Consider the following 12,766-nt stretch of genomic DNA (forward strand, 5'->3'; position numbering starts at 1 on the left):
CTGTTGCTTCACTATGTATATAACAAGTTAATATGCTACTTGCTCTATATTGTAAGACGTTTATAGTTTACAAATCACCATGAGTGCTGTTTGCTTAAGTTTTCAAATGCAATACCGTTAAGAGGGTGAGCAAGTATAGAAGAGAAACAAAGGATTAGGTACAGCATACAACTCATCCTATATAATAAAAGGCCAAGTGTGTTTGTCCGAAGCCGTCATGCGCAGTAGAGACTGTGCACGAGGACAAACACACCTGGCCTTCAAGACTGCAGACCTCAGAGTGAGTAGCGTGACGGGCCGACGGGCGAGATGTGGGCGTGACGCGGGCAGGTGGGGGCGTGATGTGGGGGAAAGAGAGCAAAAGAAAGGGGAGAGAGAGACAGTAAAAGAGAGGAGGGAAAAGGAGCAAAAGAAAGAGGAGAGAGAGCAAAAGAGGGGGGAGAGAGAGAGCAAAATAGGGGGAATGGAGACAGCAAAAGAGAGGGGGAGAGACAGCAAAAGAAAGGGGAAGATACAGCAAAAGAAAGGGGGAGAGAGCAAAAGAGGGGGGAGAGAGAGAGCAAAAGAGGGGAGAGAGAGAGCAAAAGAAGGGGGATAGAGAGAGCAAAAGAGAGGGGGAGAGAGAGAGCAAAAGAGAGGGGGAGAGAGAGTGCAAAAAAGGGAGGAAAATAGATGGGGGAGAGAGAGAGCAAAAGAGAGGGGGAGAGAGAGAGCAGAAGAGAGGGGGGATAGAGAGAGAGAGGGAGCAAAGGGTGGAACCGCTGTACTGCAAAAATTGGTGTGTTTGTCCGAAGCGGTCATGCGCAGTAGAGACAGCACGAGGACAAACACACCTGGCCTTACCTGACATGCTGTTTGCGGCGGTGGGGCGAAAGTGGGCGTGGCCAGACAGGAGCATGGACGTGGCCCGGGTGGGAGAGTGGGCGTGACCGGGGCAGCGGGGGCGTGGTCAGGGGCGGTCGGCGCAAGAGAGAGGGGAGATAAATAGAAAGAGAGGGGAAGAAACAAAAAGATAAAATAGAGGGGGAAGAGCAGAAGAGAGGGGAAAAAGCAGAAGAGAGGGGGGAGAGAGAGCAAAATAGAGGGGAAAGAGCAAAAGAGAGGGAAGAGAGAGAAAAAGAGAGGGGGGGAGAGAGAGAAAAAGAGACAGCATAAGAGGGTGAAGGAGAGCAAAAGAAAGGGGAGAGAGAGAGCAAAAGAGGGGAGATAGAGAGAGCAAAAGAGAGGGGGAGGGAGAGCAAAAGAGAAGGGGGAGGGAGAGCAAAAGAGAGGGGGGAGGGAGAGCAAAAGAGCAAAAGAGAGGGGAGAGGGAGAGCAAAAGAAAGGGGGGAGAGAGAGCAAAAGAGAGGGGGAGAGAGAGCATAAGAGAGGGGGAGAGAGAGAGCATAAGAGAGGGGGAGAGAGAGAGCATAAGAGAGGGGGAGAGAAAGAGCAAAATAGATGGGGGAGAGAAAGAGCAAAAGAGATGGGGAGAGAGAGCAAAATAGAGGGGGAAAGAGAGCAAAAGAAAGGGGAGAGAGAGACAGCAAAAGAGAGGAGGGAAAAAGAGCAAAAGAGGGGGGAGAGAGAGAGCAAAATAGGGGGAATGGAGACAGCAAAAGAGAGGGGGAGAGACAGTAAAATAGAGGGGGAGACATCAAAAGAAAGGGGGAGAAAACAAAAGAGGGGGGAGAGAGAGCAAAAGAGGGGGAGAGAGAGAGCAAAAGAGGGGGAGAAAACAAAAGAGGGGGGAGAGAGAGCAAAAGAGGGGGAGAGAGAGAGTAAAAGAGGGGGGGGGGAGAGAGCAAAAGATGGGGGAGAGAGAGAGCAAAGGAGAGGGGAGAGAGCAAAAGAGGGGGGAATAGAGAGAGCAAAAGAGAGGGGGAGAGAGAGCAAAAGAGAGGGGGGAGAGAGAGCAAAAGAGAGGGGAGAGAGAGCAAAAGAGAGGGGGGGGAGAGAGAGTGCAAAAAAGGGAGGAAAAGAGAGGGGGGAGAGAGAGAGAGCAAAAGAGAGGGGGAGAGAGAGAGCAGAAGAGAGGGGGGATAGAGAGAGAGCAAAGGGTGGAACCGCTGTACTGCAAAAATTGGCCCGTGTACAGGGCTTTAGGACTAGTCCTATAATATAAAAGGCAAAGTGTGTTTGTCCGAAGATGTCATGCGCAGTAGAGACAGCACGAGGACAAACACACCTGGCCTTACCTGACATGCTGTTTGCAGCGGTAGGGCGAAAGTGGGTGTGTCCGGATGGGAGCATGGACGTGGCCCGGGCGGGAGAGTGGGCATGACCGGGAGGCGGGGGCGTGGTCAGGTGCGGTCGGCGCAAGAGAGAGGGGAGATAAATAGAAAGAGAGGGGAAGAAACAAAAAGATAAAATAGAGGGGGAAGAGCAGAAGAGAGGGGGAAAAGGCAGAAGAGAGGGGGGAGAGAGCAAAATAGAGGGGAAAGAGCAAAAGAAAGGGAAGAGAGAGCAAAAGAGAGGGGGGAGAGAGAGAGCAAAAGAGAGGTGGGGAGAGAGAGAGCAAAAGAGGGGGGAGAGAGAGAGCAAAAGAGGGGGGAGAGAGAGCAAAATAGGGGGGAGAGAGAGAAAGCAAAAGAGGGGGGAGAGAGAGAGAGCAAAAGAGGGGGGAGAGAGAGAGCAAAAGTGGGGGGATAGAGGGAGCAAAAGAGGGGGGAGAGAGAGAACAAAAGAGGGGGGAGAGAGAGAGCAAAAGAGGGGGGAATAGAGAGAGCAAAAGAGAGGGGGAGAGAGAGCAAAAGAGAGGTGGGAGAGAGAGTGCAAAAAAGGAAGGAAAAGAGAGGGGGGAGAGAGAGAGAGCAAAAGAGAGGGGGAGAGAGAGAGCAGAAGAGAGGGGGGATAAAGAGAGAGCAAAGGGTGGAACCGCTGTACTGCAAAAATTGGCCCGTGTACACGGGCTTTAGGACTAGTCCTATAATATAAAAAGCAGATTGTGTTTGTCCGAAGCTGTCATGCGCAGTAGAGACAGCACGAGGACAAACACACCTGGCCTTACCTGACATGCTGTTTGCGGCGGTGGGGTGAAAGAGGGCATGGCAGGGCGGGAGCATGGATGTGGCCCGGGCGGGAGAGTGGGCATGACCGGGCGGTGGGGGCGTGGTCAGGTGCGGTCAGCGCAAGAGAGAGGGGAGATAAATAGAAAGAGAGGGGAAGAAACAAAAAGATAAAATAGAGAGGAAAAAGAGCAGAAGAGAGGGGAAAAAGCAGAAGAGAGGGGGGAGAGAGAGCAAAATAGAGGGGAAAGAGCAAAAGAGAGGAAAGAGAGAGAAAAAGAGAGGGGGAGAGAGAGAGCAAAAGAGAAGTGGGGAGAGAAAATAAGAGGGGGAAAGAGAGAGAGCAAAAGAGAGGGGAAGAGAGAGCAAAAGAAGAGAGGGGTGATAGAGAGCAATAGAGAGAGGAAGAGAGAGAGCAAAAGAAAGGAATGGAGAGAGAGCATAGAGAGGGGAAAGAGCAAAATAGAGGGAAGAGAGAGCAAAAGAGAGGGGGAGAGAGAGCAATAGAGAGGGGGAGAGAGAGCAATAGAGAAAGGGAGAGAGAGCGCAATAGAGAGAGGGGGAGAGAGAGCGCAATAGCGAGGGGGGAGAGAGAGCAATAGAGAGGGGGAGAGAGAAAAAAAGAGATGGGGAGAGAGAGCAAAAGAGAGGAGGAGAGAGCAATAGAGAGGGGGAGAGAGAGAGAAAAAGAGAGGGATGGAGAGAGAGAGCAAAAGAGAGGTGAGAGAGACAGAGCAAAAGAGAGGGGGGAGAGAGGGATGGAGAGAAAGAGCAAAAGAGAGGGGGGAGAGAGTGCGTAAAAGAGGGGGGAGAGAGAGCAAAAGAGAGGGGGGACAGAAAGCAAAAGAGAAGGGGAGAGAGGGAGAGAGCAAAAGAGAGGTGGAGCAAGAGAGAGCGCAAAAGAGGGTGAGAGAGCGCAAAAGAGAGGGGGGAGAGAGAGAGGAAAAGAGAGGTGGAGCGAGAGAGAGCGCAAAAGAGAGGGGGAGAGAGCACAAAAGAAAGGGGGAGAGAAAGAGCATGGGGGTGGGAACGCTGTACTGCAAAAACATAATTTATGCTTACCTGATAAATTCATTTCTCTTATGATGTATCAAGTCCACAGATTCATCCATTACTTGTGGGATATTCTCCTTCCCAACAGGAAGTGGCAAAGAGAGCACCCACAGCAGAGCTGCCTATATAGCTCCCCCCTTAACTCCACCCCCCAGTCATTCGACCGAAGGCTAGGAAGAAAAAGGAGAAACCATAGGGTGCAGTGGTGACTGAAAGTTTCAAAAATAAAAATACAAATGCCTGTCTTAGAAAAAACAGGGCGGTCCGTGGACTCGATACATCACAAGAGAAATGAATTTATCAGGTAAGCATAAATTATGTTTTCTCTTGTAATATGTATCGAGTCCACGGATTCATATATTACTTGTGGGATACCAATACCAAAGCTTTAGGACACGGATGAAGGGAGGGACAAGACAGGGACCTTTAAACAGAAGGCACCACTGCTTGAAGAACCTTTCTCCCAAAAATAGCCTCCGAAGAAGCAAAAGTATCAAATTTGGAAAATTTGGAAAAAGTATGAAGCGAAGACCAAGTCGCCGCCTTACAAATCTGTTCAACAGACGCGTCATTTTTAAAAACCCATGTGGAAGCCACAGCTCTAGTAGAATGAGCAGTAATTCTTTCAGGAGGCTGCTGTCCAGCAGTCTCATAAGCCAAACGGATGATGCTTCTCAGCCAAAAAGAAAGAGAGGTAGCCGTAGCCCTTTGACCTTTCCGTTTACCAGAATAAACAACAAACAATGAAGATGTCTGACGGAAATCTTTGGTTGCTTGTAAGTAGAATTTTAAAGCACGAACCACATCAAGATTGTGCAATAAACGTTCCTTTTTTGATGAAGGATTAGGACACAAAGAAGGAACAACAATCTCTTGATTGATATTCTTAATAGAAACAAAACTTTAAAAGATAAAAGCTTAATATCTATGGAATGTATGGATTCAAAAGGAACCCCTTGAAGAACCTTAAGAACTAAATTTAAGCTCCAAGGAGGAGCAACCGATTTAAATACAGGCTTAATTCTGACCAAAGCCTGACTAAATGCTTGAATGTCTGGCAGACGTTTGTGTAGTAAAATAGACAAAGCAGAGATTTATCCCTTTAGAAAACTAGCTGATAATCCCTTCTCCAAACCCTCTTTGAGAAAAGACAAAACTCTAGGAATCCTAACCTTCCTCCAAGAGTAACCTTTGGATTCACACCAATAAAGATATTTGCTCCAAATCTTATGATAGATCTTCCTGGTGACAGGCTTTCTAGCCTGAATCAGGGAATCAATGACTGACTCAGATAAACCACGCTTTGCTAAAATCAAGCGTTCAATTTCCAAGCAGTCAGACGCAGAGAAATTAGATTTGGATGCGAGAACGGACCCCAGATTAGAAGGTCCCGCCTCATTGGCAGAGTCCACGGTGGAACCGAGGACATGTCCACTAGGTCTGCATACCAAGTCCTGCGTGGCCACGCAGGAGCTATCAGGATCACCGAAGCTCTCTCCTGCTTGATTCTGGCAACCAGACGTGGGAGGAGAGGAAACGGTGGGATTACATAAGCCAGATTGAAAAACCAAGGCACTGCTAGAACATCTATCAGCACCGCCTTGGGATCCCGAGACCTGGACCCGTAACGAGGAAGCTTGGCATTCTGACGGGACGCCATAAGATCCAAATCTGGCATGCCCCATAGCTGAATTAGCTGGGCAAACACCTCCGGATGAAGTTCCCACTCCCCCGGATGAAAAGTCTGACGACTCAGGAAATCCGCCTCCCAGTTCTCTACTCCTGGTATGTGGATCGCTGATAGATGGCAAGAGTGATCCTCTGCCCATCAAATTATTTTGGTAACTTCCATCATCGCTAGAGAACTCCTTGTTCCTCCCTGATGATTGATATAAGCTACAGTTGTGATGTTGTCTGACTGAAACCTGATGAATTTGGCCGCAGCAAGCTGAGGCCACGCCTGAAGCGTATTGAAAATCGCTCTCAGTTCCAGAATGTTTATCGGAAGAATTGATTCCTCCTGAGACTATAAACCCTGAGCTTTCAGGGAGTTCCAGACTGCACCCCAGCCTAACAGGCTGGCATCTGACGTTACTATGAGCCACTCTGGCCTGTGGAAACACATTCCCTGAGACAGATGGTCCTGAGACAACCACCAGAGAAGAGATTTTCTGGTCTCCTGGTCCAGATGCAGTTGAGGAGAAAAATCTGCATAATCCCCATTCCACTGTTTGAGCATGCTTAGTTGCAGTGGTCTGAGATGTAGGCGGGCAAAAGGAACTCTGTCCATTGCCGCTACCATGAGACCGATTACCTCCATACACTGAGCCACTGATGGCCGAGGAATGGAATGAAGAGCTTGGCAAGTGGTTAAGATCTTCAATTTTCTGACCTCCGTCAGAAAAATTTTCATTTCCACCGAGTCTATCAGAGTTCCTAGAAGGAAACTTTTGTTTGAGGGAAGAGAGAACTCTTCCTTATGTTCACATTCCACCTGTGAGATCTCAGAAAAACCAACACGGTGTCCGTATGAGATTTGGTCAGCTGGAAAGTTGACACCTGAATTAAGATGTCGTCCAGACAAGGCGCCACTGCTATGCCCCGTGGACGAAGAACTGCCAGAAGGGACCCTAGCACCTTGGTGAAAATTCTGGGAGCTGTGGCCAACCCGAAGGGAAGGGCCACAAACTGGTAATGCCTGTTTAGAAAGGCAAATCTGAGAAATTAATGATGATCTCTGTGAATAGGGATGTGTAGATAAGCATCCTTTAAATCCACGGTAGTCATATATTGACCTTCCTGGATCAGAGGAAGAATAGTCCAAAAGGTCTCCATCTTGAAAGATGGAACTTTGAGGAATTTGTTTAGAATCTTGAGATCCAAGATTGGTCTGAAAATTCCAATTTTTTTTTTGGGAACCGCAAACAGGTTTGAGTAAAATCCTAGCCCCTGCTCCTCTCTTGGGACTGGGCGGATCACCCCCATGGTATATAGGTCTTCTACACAGCGTAAGAACGCCTCTCTCTTTGTCTGGTTTGCAGACAATCGAGAAATGTTAAATCTCCCCCTTGGAAGGGAGTCCTTGAATTCCAGAAAATATCCCTGGGACACAATTTTTAAAGCCCAGGGATCGTGAACATCTCTTGCCCAAGCCTGAGCAAAGAGAAAGAGTCTGCCCCCTACTAGATCTGGTCCTGGATCGGGGGCAACCCCTTCATGCTGTCTTGGTGGCAGCAGCGGACTTATTGGGCTGTTTACCCTTGTTCCAAGTCTGGTTAGGTCTCCAGACTGACTTGGATTGTGCAAAATTTCCCTCCTGCTTTGAAGTAGAGGCAGTTGAAATGGGACCACTTTTAAAGTTCCGAAAGGAACGAAAATTATTTTGCTTAGCCCTTGTCTTAATTGATCCAGCCTGAGGAAGGGCATGACCCTTCCCTCCAGTGATGTCTAAAATAATCTCTTTCAGTTCAGGCCCGAAAAGGGTCTTTCCTTTGAAAGAGATGTTCAAAAGCTTAGATTTAGATGACACATCAGCAGACCAGGACTTAACCCATAACGCCCTGCGTGCTAAAATTGCAAGACCTGAACTTTTTGCCACTAATTTAGCCAGTTGAAATGCAGCATCTGTAATAAAAGAATTAGCCAACTTAAGAGCCTTAATTCTATCCAAAATCTCTTCTAAAGGAGTCTCCATCTGAAGAGCCTCTTCTAGAGCCTCAAACCAGAAAGTAGCTGCAGTAGTTACAGGAACGATGCAGGCAATAGGTTGAAGAGAAAAACCTTGATGAACAAATATTTTCTTCAGAAGACCCTCTAATTTTTTATCCATAGGATCTTTGAAAGCACAACTGTCCTCAATAGGTATAGTTGTACGCTTAGACAGAGAAGAAATAGCTCCCTCCACCTTAGGAACAGTCTGCCATGAGTCCCGCAAGGTGTCAGATATAGGAAACATTTTCATAAAAACAGGAGGGGGAGAGAATGGAATACCTGGTTTATCCCACTCCTTAGCAATAATATTTACAATCCTCTTAGGGACTGGAAAAAAACATCAGTGTAAACAGGAACCTCTAAATTCTTATCCATTTTACACAATTTCTCAGGAACTACTATAGGGTCACAATCATCCAGAGTTGCTAATACCTTCTTAAGCAATAAACGGAGGTGTTCAAGTTTAAATTTAAAGGCCGTCATATCAGAATCTGTCTGAGGAAGCGTCTTTCCTGAATCAGAAATCTCTCCCTCAGATAACAAATCCCTCACCCCTTCAGAGCATTGTGAGGTCATATCAGATACGGCTACTAAAGCGTGAGATAGCTCAGTATTTTTCCTTAACCCAGAACTATCCCGCTTTCCTTGTAAACCAGGCAGTTTGGATAAAACCTCTGTGAGGGTTGTATTCATAACTGTGGCCATGTCATGCAAAGTAAATGAACCTGACGCACTAGAAGTACCTGGCGTCACTTGTGCGGGCGTTACTGTTTGTGACACTTGTGGAGAGCTAGAAGGCGAACCCTCATTTGCATCTGACTGAGAATCATTTAAAGCTCTATTTTTAAATGCTAACATATGATCCTTATAATTTATAGACATATCAGTACATTTGGGACACATTCTAAGAGGGGGTTCCACAATGACTTCCAACATATTGAACAAGGATTTTCCTTGGTGTCAGACATGTTAAACAGGCTAGCAATGCAACAAGCAAGCTTGGAAAACACTTTAATCAAAGTAAAAAACACTTAGAAATAAAACGGTACTGTGCCTTTAAGAGAAAAATAGCTGCACAAAATCTCTGCAAAACAGTGTAAAAAAGCAGTAAACTTAATTAAATTTTTACAGTAGCATCCTACAGCCTTAGTAACTTTGCACAACTATGCAAATAACCAATTAACCCCTTAATGGCAAAACCGGATTGAAAAAAAATCCAAACCAGTAAAAAAGACTTTCAGCACCCTGACACAGCTTTGCTGTGGCTCCTACCTGCCCTTCAGAACGATTTGTGGGGGAAAAACCTTCTTTACAACCCTCAAACACAGCAGGAACCCTTGGAGAAGCAGTTGGATGACTCAGATAAAAAGAGAACTGCACAACTGAGGCCGAAAATAGGCCCCTCCCACCTCACTCATTTTTTGAAGCCTAGTAAAAGAAAACACCTGAGTGTTTTCTAAATAATTATGTGGGTTAAAAAACCCAAACACAAGCCACAATGACCCCTCAGTCCCTTACAAAAAACGTTTAAAAATGCTTTCCTTTTGAAAAATAAAAACGTTTTTATCCTTTAAAAATGGTGACACCAGTAACAAACAAACAAGCCCTTCAAGTAAGCTGAAACTTCTATGACTTTAATCAAGGTAAATCAAATGAAATACAGCTTACACCTTCCCTCATGGGAATATTAACAGCCTTTTCTAGAATTAACACAGTCTGTCTAGAAAAATATAGCCTGAACATACCTCATATGCAGCTTAGCATGCAAACTGTTCCCCCAACCAAAGTTTTTCCTGTACTCTTCAGCCCTTGTGAGAACAGCAGTGGATCTTAGTTACAAAGTGCTAAGATCATAATCCTCCTTGCAGAAATCTTCATCCCTTTTCTGCCAGAGAGTAAATAGTACGGACCGGTACCATTTAAAATAACAAACTTTTGCTTGAGAAAATAAAAAACTAACATTTTTGTCACCACACTCATTACCATTTCCTAGCAGTTAGAGTAGGCAAAAAGAATGACTGGGGGGTGGAGATAAGGGGGGAGCTATATAGGCAGCTCTGCTGTGGGTGCTCACTTTGCCACTTCCTGTTGGGAAGGAGAATATTCCACAAGTAATGGATGAATCCGTGGACTCGATACATCTTACAAGAGAAAAATGGCCTGTGTAAACGGGCTTTAGGACTAGCGTAACATAAACACATAACATTAAAAATATACAGAGAATAGGATTGAGAGCATGTAATAGAAATGCTTGAAGCCAAACCTTAAAGATAATATTGAAGTAACATATCTCCTTATTATGAATATACCCCTTTACTATTCAAAACAAGCCATCACTTGGACCTCAAGGCAATATTAGGGCCCACATTACTTGTTACTCTTACAAATCAGTGAATATAGCACAATTACTTGATACTTATGAAATAATATACTATATGAGAAACTGCTGAGTCTTAAAATACATTAAAGAAAAAGACACTCTAACATATGCCTTTTCTTTAAGAAAGTCTCACCATACATTTAAAGGCCCAAGATTTAAGCAGAAATCACAGGGTAATCAAGGATAAATATGATGCAAAAAAACCCTGTCCAATCCTACATAGCGAAGACGTTCTACAAAAACACAAATCAGGGTGTTAGTAAGGTGTTGGGACCATCCCCAAAATATCTCCAGAGACCTCCACAGGGCCCAGAGGTAACTCTGGGGGTTGGTCAAATTTTCCACATCTCCAAGTATGCCAACAGTAAGACAGTTCGCTCTCATATCCCTCAGGCTATCCACCATCCGGTTCAAGGGAGTTCTAGATAGACCACACTTTAGTGTGACCCAGAGAGGAACAAATGCAACAAGTAAGTTAGACTCCTGGAAACCATTCAATAGTGTGATATCCAAATTGTTATTTGAACTTGCGCTTTTGCAGAAGTGGCTTTGAAAGCTCTCTCTAAAAACCTCTGAAAGTCCTTCACAATGCTTACTGAAATTGATGCCAATATAATCCATCCAACGTCTAAAAGTATCTTAAAACTGAAAAGGAATCACTAAGGATCACCCTGATATCAATATTTTTTACGGCAGAGCTCTCCAATTTGACTTATTTGGCCATTCTAGAATACAGGCCAAGTCCCCCCCCCCCCCCCCCCCCCGGGAACCGGGTATACAGAAGGTACTGTTAGCTCATACATTGGCCTTTTATTTTCAGAATGGAGGACTTTCATTCGTTAGTGAAGGCCCTTCTCATAGAACTCGAGGGGAAAATCGCTAACAGATACAGTTGCCTATCCCAACTTGTACAGACAACAACCACACGGGTCCATGCCAGTACAACTATAAGTGCAAGAAGTCCAGATGCATGTGGGGAATCAGTAGCACATTCTAAAGCTACAAAGCCAGATGAAGAGAGCCCTAACGACCTCTGTACACGTGGAGCCTCTCTGGAGAGCTCACCTCACCCGTCATCAATTTTTTCAGGGGATGCAGCCGACCCACAAAAGATACACTCTGTGGATGATGGAGTTTTTGTGGGGCTGGGAGGTTGATGATACCTTCCCTTTCCCTTGTACGGAACAGTTTGCCGGATGCAGAGGCCTACCAACAGGTTACCTTGCTGGCACAGGAAGATTCGGCTAGAGGCACAATGGAGAAATCTTCACCAGGGTCAGCTCCTTCTAGAGTGTCTCTTCTACACTCACACACAGGCTTACTAAGCCTAAATCTCCTGCAGATAAGATCTACACAACGATCCTGCACTGTACATCTATCAGAAGATTTTTGTCACACCACATTTGCACAGCATTTTATAGGTTGCTATAAATTTGTATATTGCTGCACTATTCTTTAGATCTGGCATCGGGTAAGACAGATATCTCCTACTACCCTTCTTTATAGAACTGGCAACCCCATAACTGTGTTATATTGTCTCATACACATGATGACTTCATAGTCTAATATTCTGTATGAAACTTTATGTTATCCGGCAAATCATAATGTGCATATTTGTTTAGAGGCTGCTTAGTTTTAGTTTTTTTCTCACAAGTTACTAGGCAGCTAAGCATCTGTACCTATTGACTGCAACCTTAGCAAATTGAGAAACATTAGGATGTTGTATCTGTTATTATCTAAAGCTTAAACACTTACTGTGGTCTAGGGAATGCTCTTCTTACAGCAATGAGATAAGCACATACTTTTCTGTTAACCTGAGACTGGGAAATTTATCAGCCTGTATGGCTTATGTTTTATTGCCAGATTACTCTGCATACTTTATTATACTTCTAGGCTAGTAGCTTACTGATACAAGCTAATTATTGCTAATGAGACCTCTCTAATATGTTAATGACAAAATAAATCATCTGTTGCAGCACTGTACTCTTTTATTGTTTGCCTGACATATTGTTGTGGCTACATATTTCTTAATGTCATAAGAGCCTATGTATATCTCTTCTATTTGTCAGGAACTTCCTTGCTTCATACATGGGTATTGTTTGTTGTGCATTATCAGATATGCTTATGTAATTTATTAGTTGAAATGGTTGAACACAATCATGTATGTCATAAGCAGAATGTTCATGTTATTAAGGCTCCTATTTTAGCTATCACAGTTTCATAGCATGTACTAATGTTCCAGTGACTTAAAGGGACATGAAACCCACATTTTTTCTTTTATGATTTAGAAAGAGAATGTAATTTTAAACATCTTTCTAATTTACTTCTATTATCTAATTTGTTTTATTCTCTTGATATTCTTTGCTGAAAAGCATATCTAAATATGCTCAGTAGCTGCTGATTGTTTGCTGCCCATAGAAGCCTCATGTGATTGGCTCACCCATGTGCATTGCTTTTTCTTTAACTAAGGATATCTAAAAAATGAAGCAAAATACATAATAGAAGTAAATTGTAATGTTGTTTAAATTTGTATTCTCTATCTGAATCATGAAAGAAAGATTTTGGGTTTAGTGGCCCTTTAAGTATCCCAGGACTACCCACTCAGAATTCTTCACATCTTGTAATATACTATACT

This window comes from Bombina bombina, chromosome 2 (genome assembly GCF_027579735.1).
Source record: "Bombina bombina isolate aBomBom1 chromosome 2, aBomBom1.pri, whole genome shotgun sequence".
NCBI lineage: Eukaryota > Metazoa > Chordata > Amphibia > Anura > Bombinatoridae > Bombina > Bombina bombina.